Source organism: Pinus tabuliformis, chromosome 1_1 (genome assembly GCF_031772625.1).
Source record: "Pinus tabuliformis cultivar Carrire ecotype Pingquan chromosome 1_1, CPIR1, whole genome shotgun sequence".
Lineage (NCBI taxonomy): Eukaryota > Viridiplantae > Streptophyta > Pinopsida > Pinales > Pinaceae > Pinus > Pinus tabuliformis.
The window spans coordinates 24,547,952-24,573,802 of record NC_142297.1 but is presented as its reverse complement, the minus strand read 5'-3'; the positions used below and the strand labels follow the sequence as shown (position 1 = coordinate 24,573,802).

Here is a 25,851-nt window from a genome sequence, read left to right as displayed (position 1 = left end):
AGACAGATATTCTAGCAAACCAGCAACCGGATGATCAACCCCACAGTACTCTGACTGTTCCTTGTCCTGGATAGCGAAAGCTACTCCAAGCACTCCTCTGGAACTGCATCACCCTCTTTGGAACTGCGTCACCCTCTCCCAGCTGATCTACTCTTAGTCTGCCCCATAGAACTTCCTCAACTCAGCCCAATGTCAACCTCCACAACCCTCTGCGTTGTCTATGTCAGCCTCTTCGGCTTTCTGCATCAGCCTCTGCATCCTCTGCGTCTGCCTCTGCAGCTTTTGCGTCCTCAACGCTGGCCTCCTTAGCCTCTGCGTCAACCCTCCTAGGCTCTGTGATGCCTCTTCCCGAACTTTGCTGCCTCTCTGATATGTATTCTTCAGCCTTGGATTGAAATCCCTTGCTGAACTGCCCCTCACTGCAACTGATCTCTAACTCGATTTCCTCAGCAAACCCAGCCCCAAAAAATCGAATTTTTGATCTCTCTTCAGTGTATCTCCAACTGACCCTCAAGCTTCCTCTTATACTTTTCCTGTTGACGATTCAACGACTGAGATTAAGTCCCTAATCAACGGCTAAGATTAGATCTGTCTTTATCCTAGTCTCTTAGAACTTTATCGCCCATTTTATATTAATACACATTAATATTTTAATTTTCCTAAGTTTAGACTTAGGGTCTCATTAAAAATATTAATTACTTTAATATCTCTTCATCGGGGTGGAATTTCTCCAAATGATATCTGAGTCTTGGAGATCTCATGTGCCTTAGCCCCTCCACCAATATTCATGGCTAGAGCACATCCGATGCTACCAAAAATCAACACTCCCTCTTAGCGAGGAATGTACTCTAGTAATGCTCCACCACAGAAGCATCACATTGATCCTCCGCATCGGTCCTTTGTGCTGATGCTTGGCCTGCTGCCCGACATCTACTGCATTGCTGCTTCATGTACTGCTGCCCATGACACTGCCACTGACATTGCTACATCTGTGCTGCAGCTCCCTCTCAACATGCTGCATCATGCTGCTCATAGCACTACCATTGCTAACTGTTGCACTGCAACTGAGTTACTGAGAAGTAATTGACTTCACCCAAACACTGACATTCTGTTCAGTCTGGAAGCCTCGTGATGTTGGAGCTACCTCTGCTACTATCATGTGCTCCCACTATTGCCACTGTGCTTCTGCAGCCTCTTCTATGCCTCTCGCACTGCTGCAACCTCCACTGCGCTGCTATAGTCTTCTGCACTCTAGCACTGCCTTATCGCTCCATCACACTTTGCTCCACCCGATACCTGTCATCATGCTACTGTCGTTAAGGGCTGCTGTGGCTGGATGTGATCTAAGAGTTTGGGCACCTTAAGGATCCTGCCCCAGCATGTAGTCCTCCCGACTACAAATCTATGTCTCCCCACCTCTTCTCTAGAGGCGTATGAGCACTCATGGCACAATTGTCATAAGTCTCGACATCCTTCTCTGCCTTTGCTGGAGTTGCCTTTGAGTCGGATGCTTCTCCCTTGCCTTTCTTCCTGGGGAACTGAGAGGCATAATGTCCCAGCTCCCCACAGTTGAAGCACTTGACCTTGGAAATGTCTTTCTTCTTCCTATTCTGAACCCCTTGTTGTCCCGTAGATGCTAGAGCTGCATCCTCTTCCTCCTCTTTCTTGACTCGAACACCCTTACTGCTACTCCCCGCCTTGGTTAACCTCCTGATCTCTTCCTGTCGAAGAGCTGCCCACATATCCTCCCAACTAGGGAGAGTTGCTTTGCCCAAAATGCTTTGGACATATGTCTCCCAGTCCTCGGAGATTGCATCCAGAGCAGTCCTAACCATAAATTTTGGATCCGATGTAGACCCCACGGAAGTAAGTTGGTCGCGAATTCCTTGCAACCTAAGAAGGAAGTGATCTATCTCCTCTCCTTTCTGCATCTGATATGACCTCAGTTGATTTTCTAATAACATCTTCCGCTACACGAAAGATCCCTAGTATAAGGTGGTCAGGGTCTCCCACATCTCCCTGCAGGTTTTAACCTGGTACAGAAATTACTTGCATATGAATTCTAAAGCACAAAAAATAAACAATGCGAGAGCATAACACATAAAACACATAAACACAAAGATTTTCCTCTGTATGCCAAAGCCGAGACTACTAGCTTGATTTTTCATTATGTTCCTTTCAATGTTACAATACATATTTATACATGCCGAAGCATCCAATACCATGGACCGAAAACCATCGCGTCCAAAACCATGGACCGAAATCCATAGGTAGGTCCGCCCAACCTAATATAGGGTCCAATTTTTTTTTTCCTGGGGCACTGCCCTGGACCCTGTAGAGGGGGGCTACTCGCCCCCCTCAACACCACCCCCCCTGTGACCCCCCCGCTGCACAATTGGCGCAATGAAAGGGGCACTCCGCCCCTCCTCTAACCCCCCAGTTCACTACGTGGGCTAGTCATGGAAAGAATATAACACAACCCAACAATCCCTTGCTGTTCACTTCTCAGCAATATGTGGTATATGTGGTATTACATGATTCTTGACCTCGTCTAGGATCATGCATTTCGCCTTCGCCATGGCCTCCTCATACTTCTCATTTGCATCAGGGTCAACTGGGACAACTACGGTTTTCAAGGCATAGTCCTTGAAGCGATGTTTATCCAGGATTGTCAAGATCCTGGCCTTCTAGATGAAAAAATCGGAAGCCTCGTCTAATCTGTCCTGATCCCTCAATCCGTTTACTGCCATCTTTGCTACTCTTCTAGACTCCCTCTGAGTCTCAACTTCCCCCCTAGAAATCCTCCAGCCAACTGTCGAATCACTCCTCTCCAGTCCTCCTTTGCCGCTGCAACTCGGATCTAGATTTCTTGGCTAGAAATCTTTCGAGGTAGTGCTTCCCTCTACCTTGGTTGAGTCCCCTTAGACACTATTATGTACTGAAAGAACTAGTGTCCCTCCAGCTCCTCAAATCACAATCTGCATAGCTCCCTTAGCCTGGCAACTGAAGAATCTGAACCCTTCAGGCTCTACACAATCACGACATAGGCTGAACTGCTCCTCCATCAATCCTTCCTGGCTGAGAAGGATGACGTGGTTCTGCGTGAGCCTGTTCTACCCCTCTCTGCCTCTGCGCTGGCCCTTCTTCTGGCTCAGAATGTCGACGTAGGCTTTGGGTGAGCCTCTTCGTCACCCTCTTTGCGCCGCCTCACTCCTCCTCTTGCCTCTTCAGCTCTGGAACAACGTTGTCTCTTGGGACAACTGCTTCTTTGCTGCAAATTCTCAGATTTCTTTGGCTGGTGTCTTCAGTCGTCCTTGATCTGCAATCACTTTGATACCATGTGAAAATTTCTGAATCTAACACATCAGAAACCCCTATTGCAATATCTAGTTTACTATCTCCTACTTGTTCTTTACATTAACAAGTTATTTAATAACATAAACATCGAAGTAAACACAATTGCAACCTTCACAAATATACAGATCAACAACTGAAATAAACTGAGACAACACAAGGGACACCGTTATTTTTGGACAATCGTCCTCGGAAAAACCCAATGCGGGAAAACCGGTGCAACATATATGAGGGCTTTATTATTAAGCAGATTTCTAAATACAACTAGGGTGCTAGAAATGGATCACCCTTCAAAGAATATCCTCGATAGTAGTACCTCTATTCGAAGACAGAGATTTCGGCAAATCAACAACCGGATGATCAACCCTACAGTGACTCTGATTGTTCCTTGTGCTGGACAGCGAACGCTGCTCCAAGCACTCCTCTGGAATTGCGTCACCCTCTCCCAGCTGATCTGCTCTCAGTCTGCCCCACAGAACTTCCTCAGCGCAGCCTCTTCAGCCCAGTGTCAGCCTCTATAGCCCTCTGCGTTGTCTGCATCATCCTCTGTGGCTTTCTGTGTCAGCCTCTGCGTTCTCTGCGTCTGCCTTTGCTTCCTTTGCGCCTGCCTCTACGGCTTCTGCGTCCTCTGCGCTGGCCTCCTTAGCCTCTGCGTCAACCCTCCTAGACTCTGTGCTGCCTCTTCCGACACTTTGCTGCCTCTCTGATATGTATTCTTCAGCCTTGGATCGAAATCCCTTGCTAAAATGCCCCTCACTGCAACTGATCTCTAACTTGATTTCCTTAGCAAACCCAGCCCTCAAAAATCGAATTCTTGATCTCTCTTCGGTGTATCTCCAACTGACCCTCAAGCCTCCTCTTATACTTTTTTTGTTGAGGATTCAACAACTGATATTAAGTCTCTAATCAACAGCTAAGATTAGATCTGGCTTAATCCTCGTCTCTTAGAACTTTCTCACCTACTTTATATTAATATACATTAATATTTTAATTTTCCTAAGTTTAGACTTAGGGTCTCATTAAAAATATTAATTATTTTAATATCTCTTCATCTGGGTGGAATTTCTCCAAATGATTTTTGGGTCTTGGAGATCTCATGTGCCTTAGCCTCTCCACCAATTTTCATGGCTAGAGCACATTCGATGCTATGAAAAATCAACATGTGTGTATTCTCCAACTGAGCCCAAGCCTCCATTTATACTTTTCCTGTTGAGAAATCAACTGTCATAATGTAATCTCTAATCAACGACTAAGATTAAATTATACTTGATCCTCGTCTCTTAGAAGCTTCTCACCCATATTTACATTAATACCCATTAATATTTTGATTTTCCTAAGTTTAGACTTAGGCACCCCATTGAAAATATTAGTTATTTTAATAAAATGCAATCCGGGTGGAATTTCACAAACGATTTCTGGGTCTTGGAGATTTCATGTGTTCTAGCCCCTCCACAAAATTTCGGAGCTAAAGCACATCCGATGCCACCCAAAAATCAACACTCCCTCTTAGCGAAGAATGTGCTCTAGCAATACATCCCAATAGAAGTATCACACTGATCCACGACATCGGTCCTCTGCGTTGTTGATGCTTGGTCTGCTGCCCGTCATCCACTGTGTTGATGCAACCTATACTGCTGCCCGTCATCCACTGTGCTGATGCAACCTATACTGCTGCCCATGACACTACCATTGTCACTGCTGCATATGTACTGCAACTCCCTCTCAATATGCTACATCATGTTGCCCATAGCACTGCGACTGCTAACTGCTGCACTGCAACTCAGTTGCTGAGAAGTAAGCAACTGAAAAAGTCACACAAAAGTTAAGATGTCAATCAGTCTAGATGCCCCTTAACGCTAAAGCTACCTTTGCTGCTAATCTGTGTTGAACCTCTGATGCTACTGCGCTGCTATTGTATTTGCTTTGTGCCTTCTGCACTGTTGCAACACTCCACTGTGCTGCTTCAGACTTTGGCGCTCTAGCTCTGCCACTGTTGCTCCATCATCCCTCACACCAGCTAACTCCTATCATTCTGGTACTGTCATTAAGGGCTCCCGTAGTCGTATGTGATCCAAGAGTTTGGGCACCTCAAGGATCCTGCCCTTTTTCTATAGCTCTTTTGAATTACAACTCTAAATCTCCCCACCTCCCTCTTGGAGATGCGGCTACCATCTCTGCCAAATGAATGTCGAACTGGTTCTCTTCTCCCTCTTTCATTGCTGCCCCAGCAAAACTCGGATCTAGATTTCTTTGGCGCTAGAAATCCTCTAAGGAACAAGCTCCCTTTGAATTTCGATTTCCTTCATAGAAATCCTTTTGCCAACCACTGTCGAACCACCCCTCTCTGATCTCTCTTTGTTGTTGCTCAACACTGGATCTAGATTTCTTGGCAAGGAATATTCTGAGGAACTAATTCCCTCTACTTTGCTTCTGCCCCACTAGGTATTGTTCTGCACCAACAAAATCAATACTCCACCAACAACTCCAGATAAAATCTGCGTTGCACGCCCAACAACTAGAAAACCGAGACTCAACAGTCTCTATGCTGGCCCAGTAATCACTGCGCTGCCCTCTGCAGCAACAATGTCACCCAATCAGGCTGATGTAGGCTCTGCGTGAGCCTCCCTTGGTGACTGCGTCACCCCTCCTCTGCTTTCTTGGCCTGAGACTGCGCTGTCTCTTGGGACAACTGTCTTCACGCACAAAATTTTCCTCTGTCCTTTTACTGATGGCTTCAGTCCTCCATGATTTGCAATCGCTCTGATACCATGTGAAAATTTATGAATCAAACAAGTTAGAAATCCTACTGCAGTAAACTGATTTGCATTACCTACTTGTGTTCTTTATTTAACAAGTTATTTTCAAAAATATTCGGAAAATATTAATGTAAATACACTGCAGCCTACACCAATATATAGATCAAGTATTGAAAAATAAATGAGACAAACACACAAAGGACACACTTATTTTTGGACAAAACGTTCCTGGAAAAACCCAATGCGTGAAAACCAGTGCAACAGTTCTGAGGGTTTTCTATTATTAAGCAGTAGTTTTGAATGCAAATGTTGGTTTCCCTCCCAACAAACCAGTGACAAAGAAATACAATGGCGGAAAACTTGAATGAGTTTTACCTCACTTCACCTAGCAGATTCCGGTAGATCTGGCATCCAAATTGGCTGTCCCCAACTACAACTGTGCTGCCCCTTCGCAGTAACTGCGTGGAGCTCTCTGAGGCTTTGCATCAACTCTTCTGCCCACTGTGTCAACTTTCTTGGTTGTTCTGTCAGTTCCGACTCTCTGCATGGAAGGAAGCTTTCTCCCTCTATGTTGGCCCTTCTGGCTCTGTGTCAAGGCTGCGTGGGTCTAGACTGGCCCAACGTCAACTCTCCTGGCCAAAATCTAATCTTAGCCATTGTTTAGAGATTTAATCTCGGTCGTTGATGGACCAACGGGAAAAGTATAAGAGGAGGCTTGAGGGTCAGTTGGAGAGCATACTGAAGGAGACCAGTCAGTTCAATTTCTGGAGCGGGGTTAGCTGAGAAATTTGAACTAGTGGTTTGGAGAGCAGTAGGAGGTAACAAGTACGGAATATAGAGTCGGGATCAGCACCAGAAGACCAGTGCAGAGGCAGGAGAGGCAGACGCAGAGGCTGCAACTGACTGTGCAGTCACTAGAGGGCTTGCATGGATGACGTAGAGAGGCCCAGGGCTGACGTAGAGGAACAAGGGCTGGCGCAAAGTGTCTGGGAGCCACGTAGAGGTCAGTCAGGCTGACCCTGGGACTATGAGAAGTGTTGGAAAAGTTTTTCTCTTTGTTGGGTAAGCTAGTTTGGCACCCTGTTGTACAAAAGAATTGCTGAATAATAAAATCCTCCCTTGCTGCACCGATTTTCCCACATTAGGTTTTTCCAAGGACTGTTGTCCAAAATATCTGTGTCGATTCTTGTGCATGTGTTTGTTTCTGTATTATGGCGTGATATCTGCAGCAAAATTTATTTTAATGTTTATTGAAGGAATTTCATAAATAACTTATTGGAAAATAAGTAGGCAAAGTAAATAAGATGTTGTAGTGATAGAATTTTCACAGTGCATATTGCAGAGCAACAACCAAGCTGAGGAAAAGAGGGAGTTTTCGACTTGATCAAAGATGGCCACAACGGGGCTTAAAGATTAGGATAGGTTGGATGGAGCTTCCAACTATGTCATCTGGAAGGCTAGGATGTCCTTCTTGAATATGGCCTGAAAGCCTACATAGATAATGTGGTGGCAGTTCCCCAGGATGCTGATCAACTTAAGGAATATGGGAAGGAGATGGTGCAGGCAAAGAGGATGATTTTGGTTGGAGTTAGAGATTACAGAGTCTCGCATATATTTGGCAAGAGTACTACCAGTGAAATGTGGGTAGCTCTCTCCACGCTATACCAGGGTACTTCCGAGCAATGAAAAATGTTCCTGGAAGAAAAGCTGAGATGCATCAGGATCTAGAAGGGGGAAGGCATAGATCCTTTTCTCACCAATATTTAGGAGGTTCGAGACCAACTTGCATTTCTTGGGGCAACACCTTAACCATCAGAGTTAGTATGGTTGGCACTAAATAATGTCTCGGAGGATTGGCATGTCTTTGTCCAAAGTATATTGGGCAGAGACATGCTATCAGGATGGGACAGAATGTGGGCTGACTTGCAGTAGGAGGAGTTGAGGCGAGCTCTTCTAAAGAGCTCCATCAGTGGCAGCAGTAGCAATGGATCAAAGGGTGTGAAGGAGGAGGAGAATGTGGCCCTCGCATCAAAGGGTCCCAGTCAGGGGCAGGGGGAGAAGAAGAAGAAGAAGAAGAAGGACCTATCTAAGGTCAAGTGCTTCAGGTGTGGCGAGTTTGGCCACTATAGTACCCAGTGTCCTCTCAAAAAGAAGGACAAGCAGGAGAAGCAGGACCAGGCAACAACACATGCTGAGATAGATAGGTTGTCCTCCAGGTTGGAGGAAGACTTCGTGATGATGGTAGCCATACCTCTAGGAGTGAGGTGGGGTGACTTGGAGTTGTAGCCCCAGAGAGCTACAAAGATTGGGAAGGGTCCTTGGGGAGTCCACCTCGAGGATCATTACCTAGCTACGGGGGGACCACAGTATTCAGTAGAAGGACGGATTAGTGGTAGTTGATGCAGTCAGTACCCGAGTGACAGTTGCATACTAGTAGCAGTCAGGTGCTAAGAAACATAGTGCAAAGTGGCATAGTGCAGAGTCAGCAGCAGCGTAGATTCTTCAGTGACAATGCAGAGGCTAGTAGCAGTTAGGACTTAGGAGACAGATGCATCATACTGAACACAATTGATTCAGTATTGATGCTTCTAAGTTACAATAATTGAAATGGCAACAACAACGGATGAGAGGGAGTTGCAGTGCAGATGTAGTGTTAGCAGCAGCAGTATGGCAGTGTCATCAACAACATAGATGCATCATGAGTGTTGTGCAGTAGTTGGTGGGCAACAACAACCAAACATCAACAATGTGGTAGGAGGTGATACAAAGATAGGGTGTTGTGGCAGGATGTGCAACACTAGAGAGATCACAATCCTCACTAAGAGGGAGTATTAGTTTATGTAGCATTGGATGTGTTATACCCTCGAAATTTGATGGAGAGGCTAGAATACATGAGATCTCCAAAACCCAGAAATCGTTTATGTAAATTCCACCTAGAGATGACTTAATTAGATTATTAACCAATTTTTTTAATGTTTCCTAAGTCTAAACTTAGGAAAATTGGTTAATTAATCATAATTAAGTAATTCAAGGTGAGAATTCTCTAGTAACTCATGCGGATCAATCCAAAAATGGTCTGAGCCATCAATTAAGATTTAATCTTGGCTGTTGTAGTCCCAACAGAAAGGCATAAGTAGGGATCAATGTGGTGATGGGGAATACACTAGAGTCACTTGAAGAATTCTACTTTCTAGAGTAACAGTAGTCAGTTGCCAGAGAGTTCGAGCTTCCGTGAGGAAGTAGAGTTAGTGAGGGGCAAAGATAGTGATTCGGAGGAATTTTTCCAGATCCGACGAGGCAACAGCAAGGAGGCCGAGTTATTCACAGTGAGGTAGCGCAAAAGACTGTGCAATTACTTTACTAAAGAAATTCAATTTGCCTGGAGGAAAAATTGGTTCAACTTCCAGAGGTTGAGAAGGTCTTCCAGAGGGCCAGAGAATTAGTTTCCTCAACAGAGACATGCATAATGACTTAATCAGAGTCTGTTCTAGGCTTATACATCCAAGGGTTTGCACAAGCACTATGCAGACGCTGACGCAGAGGGTCCAGGAGGACGAATTTTCTGAAGGGAAGTTGTGTCGGGGTTGCTTGTGGAAGAAGGGAAATTCCCTTAAATAATTTTGGCCAGATTTTCTTGTTGTTTGGATTGCCAGTTGGGCATCCATAGATTGTATGCAAAATTCACTGTTGCATAATAATAAAATCCTCATCTGCTGCGCCGATTTTCCCAAGTTGGGTTTTTTTGGTGACATTTTTCCAAAAATAACGGTGTCATTTTTATTGTGTGTGCTAGTATTTTTTCAGTTTCCAATGCTATTATTTCCGCAGTATTTATTTGTGAAGGTTGCAGTGTGATTTATTTGATATTTGCCATAGAAGATAAATTGTTAAAATAATTAACAATTAGAAAAATAAATTCCAGTTGCTGCAATAGGATTTTAGTTTTGAAATTTTTGCAAAGGGGGGTTTCCCTACATTTGATTTGTAATTTTGAGCTTGCCGTTGGTATTAGTGATGGTATGACTAAAATGAGATGCTAATGTTTCCCTTAGGTTTTGGTATGATGACAACTTGTCTATTGAATCTTTTATGCAAACATCAACCATCAATTAAAATAATAGCATAGATAAAGTATTTTCATTCAATCCATGATTCAAGAAATGAGTTTAAGTGATGCAAGTTAACATTGTGTTTTCTGAGCAAGAAATGGCTCGCAAAATGGGTGTGTCAGGTGCTATGGCTTTCAAATATACCGACAAAAGGCCAATATGAGAGAGTAATCTTCTTGAATGTTGTTTTCGGTGCACTATAATAGTTCGACAGACGAATGGTTGGCTTTGGCATTTGCCGTAGGGTGACTTTTGATATACTCAAGGTATTGGAAGTGACTTCAGTTCTATGTTATGCCCTTAACCTGCAAGACGATACCAGAATACCAAATATGCGAAGAAATATACCCAGAACATAGAACAGTGAGAAAAAACAGCAAGTATTTTATTATTCAGAAAGTAATGTTCACTTGCCTCTTCGAGGGGGCAACCTCCAATAGAGCCGAGCTCAATTACAAAATAAGACACCATGCTCCTCACAGGGAGTCTCTATCCTTTATAAATGATTCATACATGCAATACCATGGTTCTTATTAATACCATCTATCTAATACCATGGCCCATTTGCAACTAACTGCGGTCGCGTCATTAAATGCGGGTTAACCACTTACAATTATTAATATGGGCTTTATTGACTCTTTACTTAACTATAACTATGACTCGATCCTACTACATAAATAAGGGGGTTAGGGTGAGACCCTAACATGCCCTCCCCCATAAGAATAGCCTTGTCCTCAAGGCTGAAGCTGCGGAAACTGCTGAAGAATAGTGGCTGGTTCCCAGGTTGCATCTTCTGGAGACGTGTCTTTCCACTTGACGAGGACTTCCTTGATCATGCGGCCACGCAGGTGCCGTTCTCGTGTGTCCAGGACCTGTTCAGGTTGGAGCCAGATTGACCCTTCTTCATCCAGTTCAGGTAGACTGGTTTGAATTCTGCAATTGTTCCCAATCACTTTCTTGAGGCATGAGACATGGAAAACTGGATGGATTTTTGCAGTGGGTGGCAAAGCTAGCTTGTAGGCCACTTCTCCAATGCGCTGAAGTACTTGATACGGTCCGTAGAATTTTGGAGATAGTTTCTAACACCCCTTGTCTTTGAGTGATGTTTGCTTATATGGTTGCAGCCTCAAAAATACCTGATCTCCTTCTTGAAATTGGCGTTCTGATCGATGTTGATCTACCTGTTGCTTCATGCGGTTTTGAGCTTGATGAAGATTCTCTCTAAGATGGGCGAGCATGGTTGTGCGGTTCTGTAGGAGTTGATCCACTGCTTGTACCTTTGAGCACCCCTTGATATAAGAAGTAGGGGAAGGAGGGAGTTGACCATAAACTGCTTCATATGGAGTCATTTTGGTGGTGGCATGATAGTTGGTGTTATACCACCATTCAGCTAGAGGTAATCACTGTACCCAGAGATGTTGCTTTTCTGAAGTGAAACACCTAAGGTAGGTTTCCAGACATTTGTTGACTACTTCAGTTTGACCATCAGTTTGTGGATGATAGGAAGTACTGAGCTTTAGTTGGGTACCTTGTAGCCTGAAGAGTTCCTGCCAAAAATTACTAGTGAAGACTGGGTCACGATCAGACACAATGGAAGTGGGCATGCCATGCAATTTGAAGATCTGATCCATGAAATATTGAGCGACCAAAGTTGGTGTAAAAGGGTGGGGTAGGGTGCAAAAATGAGCATACTTAGAAAGTCTGTCCACCACCACCATGATGACTGACTTGTTTCCTGACTTTGGAAGACCTGTAATGAAATCCATAGAAACCTCCGTCCATATTGATGTCGGGATGGGCAATGGTTGTAATGTGCCTAGTGCTTTGACAGTCTCTCCTTTGTGGCGCTGACAGACGTCGCATTCCACTACAAAAGTAAGAATGTCCTTTTTCATTCCTGTCCCAAAAAATGATCTTCGAGTGCGAGCATACGTCTTCTGAAAGCTTGAATGTCCTGCAGTGGGGGATGAGTGCAACTCCACCAAAATGCTGCTTTTGAGGGTGGACATTGGTGATAGTACGACTCTGTCCTTGTAGTGCAGAATCTCAACCTGCCACGAGTAGCCCTTGGTGGAATTTGGATCTGCTTGCAATTGAGTAATGAGTTGGGAGAGCCAGGGATGTGAAAACCATTCCCTGTGAGCCTCTTCAATCCATTCTGGAATGAGAAGGGAAATTGCGAGCAGGGTACTTTCGTCAGATAATGCATATGCTACAATATTTTCGCACCCTTTCTTGTAAATTATCTCATAATCATATCCCAACATTTTGGCGAGCCATTTATTTTGTTGTGGTGAGGATAGGCGTTGCTCCAAAAAATGTTTAAGACTTTGATGGTCTGTGCGGATTTGGAAGCGTCGCCCCAACAAGTAAGGTTGCCAGGTATCTACTGCATGTAAGATAGCCATCATCTCCTTCTCATAGGTAGATTGTCCCAGATTCTTCCCACTTAGTTGTTGGCTTGTGAAGGCCAAGGGTCGACCTTCCTGTATTAAGACTGCCCCAATACCCGTACCCGAAGCATCACATTCAATGACAAAAGATTTGGTGAAGTCGGGTAGTGCTAAGACTGGAGTGGAACACATGGCATTTTTGAGAGCTGTAAAGGCCTGTTGTGCTTCATCATTCCAGAGGAATGAATTTTTCTTGAGGAGTTGAGTGAGGGGCCTCGCAATGCAACCATAGTTGTGGACAAATTTGCGATAGTAGCCCGTGAGACCCAAAAATCCTCTCAGGCTCTTCAAGGTCTTAGGTTGAGGCCAATCCTGCATTGCCTAGATCTTTTTGGGGTCCACCCTGACACCTTCACGCCCCACAATGTGGCCCAAATACTCAACTTCTTCCATGCCAAAAGAACACTTGGACATCTTAACAAATAATTTATGCTCGCGGAGCAGGTGCAAGAGCTAATCTACATGCTGAAGATGTGCGGCCCAAGTGCGACTATAGATGAGGATGTCATCGAAGAAAACAAGGACAAATTTTCTGAGATATGGTTTGAGCAGGTGGTTCATAAGGCTCTGAAAAGTAGATGGGGCATTACAAAGACCAAATGGCATGACCAGAAACTCATAATGGCCTTCATGAGTTCGGAAAGCAGTCTTTGGAATGTCAACTTCTTTCATGTGAATTTGGTGGTAGCCTGAACGAAGATCAAGCTTAGTGAAGAATTGAGCCCCATTTAGTTCATCTAGCAAATCATCAACAACCAGGATGGGAAATTTATCTTTGACTGTCAACTTATTGAGGGCCCTGAAGTCTGGACACATATGCCATTCCCCATCTTTCTTGAGTACCATGACCATCGGTGATGAATAAGGACTAATGCTGGGACGAATGACGCTTGCTTCCAAAAGTTCCTTGATTATTTTTTCCATTTCATTCTTTTGGGTGAATGGATATCTATATGGGCACACATTTGGTGGTGGGGCCCTGTTGACCACTACCGGTCAACTACCCATGCAGTACACCCCCTTTTCTTTGCAAAAAGGGGCAGCACCTGATCAGCGTTTCCGTGCCATCCTACAGTCATCAGCAGCTTGATCATTTCAATTGTAAACCCAGTCTGCATGTATGAATTGTAAATAATCTAAGCAGATCAGAATCATGTATGTAAAATTGCCTAGGTGGACCTAACTCTCTATGATAATCTATGTCCCGGAAGGTTTTTCGTCTCACCGATCCATGGATCGGCAGAGTTTTCCTTCAAACCTGACCCCAAAGCCGGGATGGATTTTGTCATTAGAACTTTAGGAGAATCCTAGTGTGTTAATCTGCTAGATTATAGTTGTGTCGCAGAACTGGGTGATTTATGAGGGTCTGTGTTAAGTGGGCTTGTCCCCTTGAAATGTAAGTTGTAAAAGTCATGATGTAATGTGTCTTGAGGGTCGGAAAATGTTTTAAATCCCCTCGTGAGTCCTAAGTCCTAGGTCCTGGGTGATGTTTCCAAAGGTTTAGTTCGATGATCCATTTAAAAAATGAAATAAAAAAAAATAATAAAAAAAATTTAAAAATTTAAAAAATAATAATAAAAAATAAATAATAAAAAATTTAAAAAAAAAAATAAATAAAAAATAAAATAAAAAAATAAAAAAATTTAAAATTTAAAAAATTAAAAAAAAATAATAAAAAAAAAAATAAGAAATTTAAAAAATTTAAAAAATAATAATAAAAAATTAATTGAATAAATCGACGGATGAGATCAAGAGATGTCTTGATCTTCATCAACGGCCGAGATCATTTCTACATGGATCATTCGAACTAGCCGTTGGGATCATTTCCTTTATATAGGGTCTTAGGTGGTCATTTCAGATTCATTCGATCTGTGAGTCAGATACTGAAGAAGCTCTCTTGTAAATCTGTTTCTGGTTAATAAAGGAAGACTTTGGGGTCCATATCTTGCTGGTGTTACTCTCTTGGAATGCTGTGAGATCATTTCATTTTTTGCATATGTTATTTTCAGCCATTAATAATAGCTTTTCGTAGAGTATTGTGAGCACAGGTATCTTGTTCACTTGCTGGGGTTTGGGTGCTGTTAGGGTTTCTGAAGTAATGGCAGGTATCTCCATTACTATTTGAGATCTAGCAGCATTTTTGCCCTCTTTGTTGACGGTTGTTTTGAGCTGTGCAGAAAACATTTTCTGAAGGAAATTTGCGTTCGGGGAAGTTCTCGGCTGAACCAGCCAACTCCCGCAAGCATTTTTTTTGCTGAGCCCAGTTGGACTTGATCCTGGGTCTATCATTCGGCTTATTTTTCTAAGTTTGCATGAGAGATTTTCTGAAGTTCTTCACAGTGACGATCTGAAATTTCTGTTCTTTAAAATGTTTTCCGTGCTTATTGCTGAATCTGGCTGTTAAGGGGCCAAATCTGTAAATTAATTAGCTGATCTAGGGTTTTAATTTTTGCTTTAAGCAGTTTTTTTTATTAGGGTTTAGGGTTTTTTTTTTTTTTTTGGTTTCATTTTAGCACATTCATCTTTTCGAAGTTTTTTTTTTAATCGCTGGATATCGTTTTGGTCATGTGATTTAGCTAATGATATATGGTTGCTGTCCATGGTCCATGTTCCTATATCATTTAACAAATAATCGTTTCCACATCAATCTCTTAAGGCACTAGTCTGCTCAATTAATCAAATCCATCGCGTCCTTTTTATAGCGTATCTCGTGTCTCCCAACCAACTGGTCGACAGTTGGTCTCATTCATCTCACAGGGACTACCCCCCTTAGCCGCAGGAGACAGGCTTAAACGGAGGGATCGGGGATCAGAGTGACAGCCCCCGGTCTGAGCGTTGTCGTGTCAATCCGCGCGACAACATTTTTTGGCGCCGTTGCCGGGGAAATTGTTTTCTCGGCGTTTCAACGACAATTTTCCTTCTCATTTTTATCTTTTCATCTGGCCCGACAACGCCAACATTTTTTGGCGCCGTTGCCGGGGACTTTGTTTTCTCGGCATTTCATCATCTTTTCATCATTCATCGTTCATCTGTCTATCATTCGTTTGAGCCGACAACGCCAACATTTTTTGGCGCCGTTGCTGGGGACAGAGTTTTTCTGTTCCTGGAGTTTCATCGACATTCACCTTATCATCTTTCTCATCTCTCATTTTGAGCTGGCAAATTCAACCTTTTGGGTTATCATTTGGATCTTTTATTGCTTTATTTTTCGCCATATCAGTAGCATCTCTTCGGTCTGTTTTTTGTTTGGGTGGCGACTCCACTTCTTATTTTTCCCAGACAAGAAGCCTCCCGCATATCTGTTTGTTGATTGCTTCTGGATCTTAGAATCAGACTCATTGTTCAAGTGGCGACTCCACTTCTTTCATCTCTTAATTTTCTTGAGCATAAATCTTTTTCTATCATCCAGTTGATCCCTTATTGTTCATCATGGATTATTCATTTAAACCATGTCATTTTACTGATAATCTCCATGATCTTCCGAAAGAGGCCGTTGGTAAATTATTTAAGTTCTCGGGTGGTGATTCGGTCATGTTGGACAACATTTAAACAGGTTTACTTGTGTAATGATCTTATATTGTAGATTTCCTCAATATAATCATGAAGATTTCAAGATGCGTCTATTTGTCCATTCTTTAGAGGGTGATGCCTTGAATTGGTTTAATAATTTTCCTAATGATTTTTTCACTTCTTTAGAAGACATTGTTGATGCTTTTAAAAATAGATATGGTTATCCAAACAACTTGCCTTCTGCCTCTAAAATTGTGCAACAGAATGAAAGTAATTTGATAAGAGGTCCAGCTGAAAGATCCCAAGACGATTCATCATGTCAGAATGTGTCATCCACTGGAAATATTGCAGATCAAGTTCATGATAGTGAAAAATCAAGGACAAATGACAATGAAAAAGAAGAGCAAAAGCAAATTATACGAGACCTAATGATGCTGGTGAGAAATATGGAAATCAATCAAACTAATTATGTCAATGATGTGAAAACTTTATGCACCCATCTGGAAAAACGTAACAGGGAGATTGAGGTCACGCAAAGTCACCATGCTAAAGAAATTGAGGCCATAAAAACTAAATATGAAACAGAAATTGGAAACATGCATAGCAAGATGTCAGTCTTAGAGGAAAATATGGTGACCATGAAAGCTGATCATGATAGGGAAATTGACTCTATGCAAAACAAGTTACTAACTATGGAAGAGGAAATGACTATCATGACGTTCAATCATAATAATCAGTTGGCTGACATGCAAGCAAATCATAAAGAAGAAATAAATTTCATGCAGCATTACTTGATGGACATAAAGGAAAAGAACAATAAAATGATAAAAGACATGGAAGAACATCATGCCATACGAATCAGTGCTATAAGGGATAAATGCTCTAGACAGATGAATGCCATTAGAATACAGGTTCAAAGGTTTCAACAATTGGAAGATAAGAGAAACCAGCAAACATCAACAGATCAGGAGTCTTCTCATTTGCTGCAACAAGATTCATCTTATTATTGGGAGGTTGTTGATTCGATTGAAAGATGGTTGATTGAGGGTGATCCAGACAGACTTAAGAATGATAAAGATCAGATGCAGGATAAAGAAAGACATAGCTCGCATATCTTACATACTTCATCTGATAGCTTTGAAACAGAAAGTTCCGGGTCATCAGTAATTCAACCTTCCAGAAAGAAAAAGCGTAAGAGAAAGAAAATAAGAAGAAGATTTGACGCATCAGACGGTCGCGAGCAGCTTGATTTTCGGATAGGAAAAAGTCCTACCAGATGCAAAATTGGACATGGCACATCCGACAAGCAGCCGACAGATTTGCCTGAAAGCAGGCAAATGCTCAGTATGCACTATATTGAACACATCTGATGCCGTAGGGCATCCTTTGTATCGTATTTCTAACCCTACTCCTTGTTTTTTCCGCATTTTCGTTTCTGCTTTAGATAGTTAATAAATGAAGAGCTTGTATCTTTATTGTGCCTAATGTATATGCTGATTTTTGGATGGACGCTACTTATATTTTGTTTTGTGTTGTATAGATGCAGATTCTGGATTCTCACATTCCTGCAAGCAGCAACGTGTCCCCAAGTGGAGCCAGATGTTGACCACTATCGGTCAACTACCCATGCAGTACACCCCCTTTTCTTTGCAAAAAGGGGCAGCACCTGATCAGCGTTTCCGTGCCATCCTACAGTCATCAGCAGCTTGATCATTTCAATTGTAAACCCAGTCTGCATGTATGAATTGTAAATAATCTAAGCAGATCAGAGTCATGTATGTAAAATTGCCTAGGTGGACCTAACTTTCTATGATAATCTATGTCCCGGAAGGTTTTTCGTCTCACCGATCCATGGATCGGCAGAGTTTTCCTTCAAACCTGACCCCAAAGCCGGGATGGATTTTGTCATTAGAACTTTAGGAGAATCCTAGTGTGTTAATCTGCTAGATTATAGTTGTGTCGCAGAACTGGGTGATTTATGAGGGTCTGTGTTAAGTGGGCTTGTCCCCTTGAGATGTAAGTTGTAAAAGTCATGATGTAATGTGTCTTGAGGGTCGGAAAATGTTTTAAATCCCCTCGTGAGTCCTAAGTCCTAGGTCCTGGGTGATGTTTCCAAAGGTTTAGTTCGATGATCCATTTAAAAAATGAAATAAAATAATAAATAATAATAAAAAAAAATTAAATTTAAAAAATGAAATAAATAAAAAATAATAAAAAAAAATTAAAAATTAAAAATTTAAAAAATAATAATAAAATAATAAATAATAAAAAATTTAAAAATTTAAAAAAATGAAATAAATAAAAAATAATAAAAAAAAAAATTTAAAATTTAAAAATTTAAAAAATAATAATAAAATAAATAATAAGAAATTTTAAAAATAATAATAAAAAATTAATTGAATAAATCGACGGATGAGATCAAGAGATGTCTTGATCTTCATCAACGGCCGAGATCATTTCTACATGGATCATTCGAACTAGCCGTTGGGATCATTTCCTTTATATAGGGTCTTAGGTGGTCATTTCAGATTCATTCGATCTGTGAGTCAGATACTGAAGAAGCTCTCTTGTAAATCTGTTTCTGGTTAATAAAGGAAGACTTTGGGGTCCATATCTTGCTGGTGTTACTCTCTTGGAATGCTGTGAGATCATTTCATTTTCTGCATATGTTATTTTCAGCCATTAATAATAGCTTTTCGTAGAGTATTGTGAGCACAGGTATCTTGTTCACTTGCTGGGGTTTGGGTGCTGTTAGGGTTTCTGAAGTAATGGCAGGTATCTCCATTACTGTTTGAGATCTAGCAGCATTTTTGCCCTCTTTGTTGACGGTTGTTTTGAGCTGTGCAGAAAACATTTTCTGAAGGAAATTTGCGTTCGGGGAAGTTCTCAGCTGAACCAGCCAACTCCCGCAAGCATTTTTTTTGCTGAGCCCAGTTGGACTTGATCCTGGGTCTATCATTCGATTTATTTTTCTAAGTTTGCATGAGAGATTTTCTGAAGTTCTTCACAGTGACGATCTGAAATTTCTGTTCTTTAAAATGTTTTCCGTGCTTATTGCTGAATCTGGCTGTTAAGGGGCCAAATCTGTAAATTAATTAGCTGATCTAGGGTTTTAATTTTTGCTTTATGCAGTTTTTTTATTAGGGTTTAGGGTTTTTTTTTTTGGTTTCATTTTAGCACATTCATCTTTTCGAAGTTTTTTTTTTAATCGCTGGATATCGTTTTGGTCATGTGATTTAGCTGATGATAGATGGTTGCTGTCCATGGTCCATGTTCCTATATCATTTAACAAGTAATCGTTTCTACATCAATCTCTTAAGGCACTGGTCTGCTCAATTAATCAAATCCATCGCGTCCTTTTTATAGCGTATCTCGTGTCTCCCAACCAACTGGTCGACAGTTGGTCTCATTCATCTCACAGGGACTACCCCCCTTAGCCGCGGGAGACAGGCTTAAACGCAGGGATCGGGGATCAGAGTGACAGCCCCCGGTCTGAGCGTTGTCGTGTCAATCCGCGCGACAACAGGCCCCTGGGACCAAAGTGATGCTATGATCATGTTCCCCTCTCGAGGGTGGAAGCTCATGAGGCTTGTCAAAGACTGGCAGATGGTTATTTAAGATCTGTTACATCTCAGGATGAATCAGAAGAGAATTGGGTTCGACGGCCTGGATGGCCCTTTTTTAACAATTTTTCCATCCTATGTGAGTTGATGATAGAGGGAGCTCCCGTCTGGAGTCCGCGGAGGGTATGTGTGTGGTTGTTCTGCTTAAAGCTCATATATAACTCTTGGAAATCCATTGTGATTGGGCCTAGTGTGCGAAGCCATTCAGCACCAAGGACAATGTCGCACCCTCCCATGTGGATGGCAAACATGTGGGTCTTTAACTGATAATCCCCCATTTGAAGTTTGACATTTTCACAGCAGCCGTCACATTTCATTGTTCCCCCATCCACAATTTGGACTTGGAAGTTAGAAACTTCTCGTACAAAACAATGCACTGCTTCCGCGACTCTTTGATGGATAAAATTATGTGTACTTCCACTATCAATCAAGACTACCACTGGGCGATGCTTAATAAAACCTCTGATTTTGAGAGTTTGAGGCGAAGAAATCCCTGCCAAAGCATGCAGCGAAATAACTGGTTCTTCAGGGACATGGTCCTTCTGGTTGTCCTCTTCTTCCTCCTCTGGTTCCTCAAGTGGTGGGGCTTCCTCCGATGAGCTGTGATCAATAGCATCAATTTGAAAGAATTTGGGCTCCTTGCATTTATGACCAGGGAAGTATTTTTCATCACAATAGTAACATAATCCCTGCTTTCTTCTTTCTGCCATTTCTGCAGGTGACACCTTTTGAACCTTAAGTGTTTGGGTAGTGCTATGAGCCTGTGGGGGGCGACCCTTGGAGGTGAAATTTGGGCGATTGGACTGGGCCGCTAACGCATGTTCAACTTCACGAGCTACCTTGCAAGCCTCCAACCATGTGGGAGGGTGGTGCAGTCGGACGTGAGCTTGTATGGCCTCTTTAAGACCACTAATAAAACATTTCGTGTAGAACTCATCTTGTAGACCTAAAGTGCGGAAAGCTAAGGCTTCAAAGGCTGTAATATATTCATCCAATGTGCCAGTTTATCGGAGCTTAGTGAGACGACCCAAAAAAGCAGATTCATGGTCAAAGCGATCTATAAGAGTTTTTTTGAATGTGTCCCAAGTCAAGGGCCTTCCATTGCAACATTGATGCCATTGCCACCATTGCCATCTTTCGTTGTCCAAGTACATGCTCCCCACCATAAGCTGAGTGGCATTATCCAAGATGTAATTCAGATTGAAATATTGCTCCATTGTGCTATCCATGCTGCCGGGTGAGAGCCATCAAATTTATGCATATCCAGCTTGGGTGGTCGCAGACATGATTGTTGGTGGGTGCCCCAGAGGTGAAGAGAGTGGCTAGACTCACCCTCACTGTGTTCATTGCCAATATACGCCTCCTCGCGGGCTTTCGCCTTACCCGTAGAGAGTGTTGTAGTTATTTTCGCCAGCTGGTCTTGGATGTCTTTCAAGGATTGTTCAAGTTTGTCAATCTTCTCATTGGCCATAGCTTGAGCTCTAGTTTCTACCATGCACCAATCTGATGTACTTGAAATTTGGGACCGCCCGAATTTTTTTTGGCACTAACAATTGAATGGTACCACCTTGCTCAGCTCGTTGTCCTGATTCTTATGGGCTAAGTCACCAATAAGCTCGTACTCCTTGCTTAGGAATACTGCAGTCGCCGAATCTCCAAAATGTCAATGCTGCCAAAAGTCCTGCGAAAATCATGCCCAGGTATAGGAACCCACACAACTACTCAGATCTGGATCGCAGATCTGATGAATCTGAGAGATCTGAATGGCTGATTGGAGAGATCTTGAACGGCGGATCAGATTGCGGTTGCTGCTGTAAAACCCCCACTTGCGAGATCTGATCTGGCAGAGATTATGCGTGATCTAGAGATAGAGAAGGGAACTATGGTCTCGAGGAGTGTCAGGTGCTACAGATCGCAATATACATAAGGGTCTGATAGTAGTACTCGGCCCAATGTTTTAGAGCACTAACTAAGGAAGATCAACCGTACCCTTAGCCGTACAACCCGACTACCCTATCGTATGGGCGAGTAATCTCTCCGAGTATTGTTCTCAGTGTACTATAGCAGCAAGACGGCCGATGGTTTATCTATGGCGAGGTTTCAAAGGAGCTAGGGGGCTTCCGATATACCCAGAGGGTACTTGGAAGACAGTCCGTGCGCGGTTTTGTCTAATGCGCTACTACTTGAAGGGGTACCCACAGGGGTTACAAGGGAGTCCAACAAGCGTGACCACCTCTTGTATTTCTTGCGTGCATGCCTCCCCAAATCTGCAGGTTTATGTGCTCAATGACAGATCCCGTGGTTTAAAGACGCTGGAACACGTCTCTAGCCAAAAAAAAAAATTGCTAAAAAATGGAGATCCCACCGGCCCTGGAAAGCGCTCTGATACCACTTGTTATGCTCTTAACCTGCAAGACGATACCAGAATACCAAATATGCGAAGAAATATACCCAGAACATAGAACAGTGAGAAACAACAACAAGTATTTTATTATTCAGAAAGCAATGTTCACTTCCCTCTTTGAGGGGGCAACCTCCAATAGAGCCGAGCTCGATTACAAAATAAGACACCATGCTCCTCGCAGGGAGTCTCTATCCTTTATATATGATTCATACATGCAATACCATGGAGCAATACCATGGTTCTTATTAATACCATCTATCTAATACCATGGCCCATTTGCAACTAACTGTGGTCCCGTCATTAAATGCGGGTTAACCACTTACAATTATTAATATGGGCTTTATTGACTCTTTACTTAACTATAACTATGACTCGATCCTAATACATAAATAAGGGGGTTAGGGTGGGACCCTAACATTCTGTCTAATGTGACACTACTGGAATGGGTACCAATAGGGGTAAATTGGACCTCCAACAAGGCAAGTCTTAAGCTCAATGAGTAGCCTCTTGAAGTCACGATTTTTCCCTTTGTGTATGAGTCCCAAACTGTAGTTTTAGTGGCTTAACGAGAGATCTTGTTGTTATTTATAGAAGTTGGAACATGCCTCTAGCTTAGATTCACTAAGGGAATTTCTTGCTCAGAAGTTATTTGTGGAAATCATTGGCCTTTGCTCATCAATATGTATTGTCATCCTCATTCATTCCATTTAATGTGCTTGAAACAAAATGTGATTGCTTGAAATAAAATGGTAGATGGCTGTCACAAAGAATTCTTTAACCATTCAAAATTCGCACAAATTTAAGATAACTGAAACTTTTCAGAGAAATCTCATCACCATAAATTCACCACGCACCATTAAAGTCAATTCCAAAATTTGCATGTGAGATTATGCATCAAGATTATGTTCAAAGAAATATTTTATCATTTGCATCACCATTTATTACATTAAATGTGTTTCAAACAAAAATATTATTTGCTTGAAACAACAATAGATAGTTGTCGCTGAAAATAACTTGTTCCAGGAAATTTGTTTAGCATGCAAATTTAACATGGCAGAATTTTTTTCAAAGAAATCTCATCACGGTGAATTTATCATGAGTTGGTTGTCACATGAGTTCTTTGAGAAAGTAATAAAACATTTGCTTAACCTTTCATGTAAACAAATCACCTTTCAATGGACTAATATTTGATCATTTAAACTGTGTCTGACTCAAATGATGAAAGAACATCTTAATTGAGTGCTTTGAGTAAACTTACAATCATCCAAAAAGGTGTATACGAAGTGTAAATGATACATTTCATAGAGATTTCATCAACAATCATTTTTACCTTGCCTCAAATTCTTTTGCATGGACCAGATGGCTAAGTAATGTTACAAGGTAATGGAAAATCATGAAATTGAAATAAGTGTTCCAATCACTTTTTTTTAATTGTCCAAATGTGTGTTTGATCCAAGACAATAACATCAATGAAAATATATGCGTGTCAAATGTATTCAAGGCATCTTGTGTTAAATATGCATTCATTACCCAAACTTATCTTAAGCATGTTTCACGTAATTATTTTGAACCATAGAATTTGTTTAATTGACATGAAAATTTAGATGTATTCCAATAACCAACTATTTTTTTTGCGCACTGTCAGACTAGAGTTTGGGTTGCAGATTTATTAATAGTGATCATGTCTATGGGGTGACCTAGAGATTTGTTTCTTTTCAGTCATCTACGCTACCATTATTTCTGAGGGACTTCAAATTATTTTTGTATATAAATGTTACATCATTTACTGTGACAGGCTTGCAAGGTGCCCAGCAACATGTGGTCCAAAACTGGGCGGCTGAGGTGCCCTGTGATGCCTAAGCTTAGCAAAGGAAGTGGTAACTTTGGGACAGGAGCAAGCCCAGGAGTAATGTGATGTATTGCAGGTCAGCCACTATGTGATACCTATTTGTCTTCCCGTGAACTCTTGAAAGAGGTATATCTGGGATATGTTATGTTAAATCAGCTGTTTTCTTTGTGAAAGGTTAGGATTTTTTTTTATTTTTTTCAATTAAGAATTACTTGGAACAACTTATTTAGTATTCTCTCAACTTGAATTGTAGGTGAGCTATTCTTTGATGCAGCTTGCAAAGAATCAACTAGGTAGAGACAAAAGAGAGATTTATCCTGTTGATATACCTACAATGTACCAAACATCAGCCTCTCTAATGGAACTGGTGGGTGTCCAGCATTATATGCTTATTAATTTACTTGTTATTAGAATGAGGTAGATGTTTGATTTGGACACCCTAAAATAGAAGCTGGATTGATTTATCTTGCCTTCATGGAGAGCAAAGCTAAACCAAATCTGTGCCGGTTTTGCTTCTAACCAGGCTGAATGTTCGGAAACTGATGCTTGGTTATCTCTGGGGTTGATGTTTCACTTGATTGTGCTCCCATTGACACGCCAACTTACTAATATCAGTGGAAATCTGTGGAGTAGAACACTGCAGGTAAATGTGCAATCTGTTAGCCTTTGTGTTATAATAACAATTCCTTTTCCAGGATAAAGAGATTTCTAAAGGTTCTTTACTGCAGGGGGCTAGGGCCCAAAGAGTTGAGTATGTTCTATTGCATGAGTTCCATGGAAGAAAGTATATTTTACCAGACAAGATTTCAGTTCGAGAGAAAGAACTTGAAACATAGAAAAGAAAATTCATTTCAGAAAGTGGGGTTGATGATGCTGAGGAACAAGTTCTTGATGGTATTGTTGAGGATCAGGCTGAGCTACACACATATGGAAAGCACCAGAAAGGTCCAGCTTATTCAGGGGGTTTAGTGCTGGAACCGAAGAAAGGCCTCTATGTCAAATATATTTTACTTCTTGACTTCAACAGTCTTTACCCTCCCATCATACAGGTAAGGCTTAATATCTTGGAAACGTTTAGAACAAGCAGTACAATTTTGAGTAAATAATGCATAAATTAGTGAAACTTGTTACTAATTACTTGATTTCAATTACAATGTGAATATTCTATGATCGTTCGTTTTCTTGTTTAATGCTCTTCCTCTGGTATCGCATTTATGAACTGGTATATTAGTGAAGTGGGTCTGTGATTAACTTACAGCTTTCCTTTCTTTGGCAGGAGTATAATGTTTGCTTTACACCTGTTGAGCGCCCTTCTGATGGCTCTATACCTAATTTATCAACCTGCAACATATCTGGAGTCCTTCCACAGGTATGCTGGTTGCAGGATCTTTATTACAAATTGTAAGCTTATTTTGAAGTAGCAAATAGAATGAAAAGACATTTTTCGAGCCAAATATAAGTGGCAGAAAGGATAAAAGGTTTCCATTTGATGCCAACACAAGGAGGCATTTTATGCCTTTGCTCAGTCCTTATGCTTTGTCTGGTTATTGATTATTTTCCGTCAACATTGTTCCTTTCTACCAGCCATCCTTTAAATGGGATTGGAAATTGTAATTATGAATGATAACGATTAATATGTTCAAACTTGAGATATTTAGGTAGGACCAAGAGCAAAAAATATTCTGAAGGATTTGATTTCTTTAAACAATTTGATTATCTCATCGGAAATTTCCAGAGGACAGCAGAATTTAAAAGCTTGACCATTGTATTTCAATGCTGGCACTTTTATCCTT

General features: G+C 41.6%; 1 protein-coding gene across 2 annotated transcripts in view; it reads left to right on the top strand.

Annotated features, from left to right (window-relative positions):
• LOC149211425 (disease resistance protein Roq1-like) overlaps positions 1–25,068 on the top strand; it is a 60,593-nt gene extending 35,525 nt beyond the window's left edge. The window contains exons 5-8 of one of the 2 annotated variants that reach the window (XM_089390444.1): positions 24,005–24,134; positions 24,312–24,425; positions 24,582–24,701; positions 24,787–25,068. The gene's annotated coding sequence lies outside the window, so the exon portion shown is untranslated. Of the gene's footprint in view, positions 1–24,004; positions 24,185–24,311; positions 24,426–24,581; positions 24,702–24,786 lie in introns of both variants that reach the window. The other variant, XM_089390443.1, reaches the window with a different exon arrangement.
• Positions 25,069–25,851: the final 783 nt, after the last annotated feature.